Here is a 1,750-nt window from a genome sequence, read left to right as displayed (position 1 = left end):
AGCTGGGGGTGATTTCATCAGACGGATGTAATTACCCATGTTGGGGATTTTAAGAGCAGGTTGGACAGACACCTGTCAGGGATGGTCTAGATAATACTTAGTCCTGCCTTGAGTGCAGGGGACTGGACTAGAGGACCTCTCGAGGTTCCTTCCAGTTCTGTGATTCTAAGTTAGAATTTGGCCAGTATATTGAAGTTTGTTTCACTAATCTTGAGAACTGTGCCACAGAATCCTTGGTTTAGGTCCTCCATTGTGTTACAAGTGTGATCCAAGGGTAAAATGCTGGGCCCATTGAAGTCAGTGGCACAACTTAATTGCACATCAATTACCTATAATAGATTATGATGATCATAACATCTAAAAGTTATTAAATGAATCATTTCTGTTGCCATGCATGTTTAATATTATTTAAACATATCACCCAATCGGTGTGTTGGCTTCAGGCTATGGAAAGCAAGAGTCATGCAAGTTGCATTTTCTCATTTTTTTGGCTTCAGTCTGTAAATTTATGGGACTGAACACGTATCACTAGAAAATTTCAGTTTTCCTGAAATAGACTGAAAATAATCTATCCCTAACTATGAAAAATCTCTCTTCCTTCCCCACCATTTCCCTCCTTTTGTCCTGATTTGGGATAAAAGTTTTTTCAAAAATTCAAAATTTTGCTTGGGAGGGAAAGACTACTTTCTGGCCAGTTGTACTTCTAAGTCATAGTCCCAGGCTTCATGAATCTCAATACAGACAGTAATGCTTCCTGTTTGTGTAGCTGCTCTGTGTTGACTTTAATAAATATATGGGTAGAGCAGTTTGGCTGCTTATTCAGCACCCTTTCATGGCCAGAGATCACTTTACAGGCATTCTGCTCCCATTTGCCTGTCTCGTGGACCCCTTAAGCACTCCAGATAGTTTCTGTTGTGACTCTCAGCACCCCTTTCTGGAGCTAGTTTAATATTATATACAGTTTACACAAACCTCAGTCCTTAATCACAAAATAATCCACCTGTCCTCAATGAGTCCCAAAAAAGGCCAAAATCATAAGCTTCACCAGTTCCCAGTCCTCTGGCCCTGCTTCCATTTATTTATTTATTTCTCTCTCTCTTGGTCTCTCATGTAGCCCACCACTTGGAGCTGCATGATGTTTTTTTATACTGAAATCCTTGAGTCCTTTCAGGTGGTGTTTATATTGTAATTAGGTCTGGCTTAGCTGTAGGCAAGGTAAAGACAGGGCAGGGATAGTCCAGAAGAGAATGCTTGAGCAGCAGAAAGGCTATGAGTAAGCTGGTAGTAGGGAGCTGACACCAAGCCAGGCATAGGCATGACTACTTCATGCTGGAGGCACAGGGTAACAAGGTGACTCACAGTCATGGGTGCCCTGAGATTCATCACAGGTACTTCAAAGAAAGGAGAAATAACTATTAAGAAAGAAAATTCTCTTTGGTGGATCACAGTGAAAGGAAGAAGTTGTGATAACCCAGAAATTCATACAAGCTTAAAGTCATCTGGTAAAGAATAAACTCATCCTATAGGAAAAAGAACAAATGTAGAAATAATTGTAAGTTATAAAATCACACTAAGACCATAGGAAGTGTTATACCAGAAAACACTATGAGATGTGATTTCTTAGCTTATAGGGTTTGTCAAGGTTCCTTCCCCACTCTGAACTTTAGGGTACAGATGTGGGGACCTGCATGGACACTTCTAAGCTTAATTACTAGCTTAGATCTGGTATCGCTGCCACCATCCAGAATTT

This window comes from Chelonoidis abingdonii, chromosome 4, assembly GCF_003597395.2.
Source record: "Chelonoidis abingdonii isolate Lonesome George chromosome 4, CheloAbing_2.0, whole genome shotgun sequence".
Lineage (NCBI taxonomy): Eukaryota > Metazoa > Chordata > Testudines > Testudinidae > Chelonoidis > Chelonoidis abingdonii.
The sequence above is the reverse complement of the archived record's forward strand: the minus strand, read 5'-3'. Positions refer to the sequence as shown.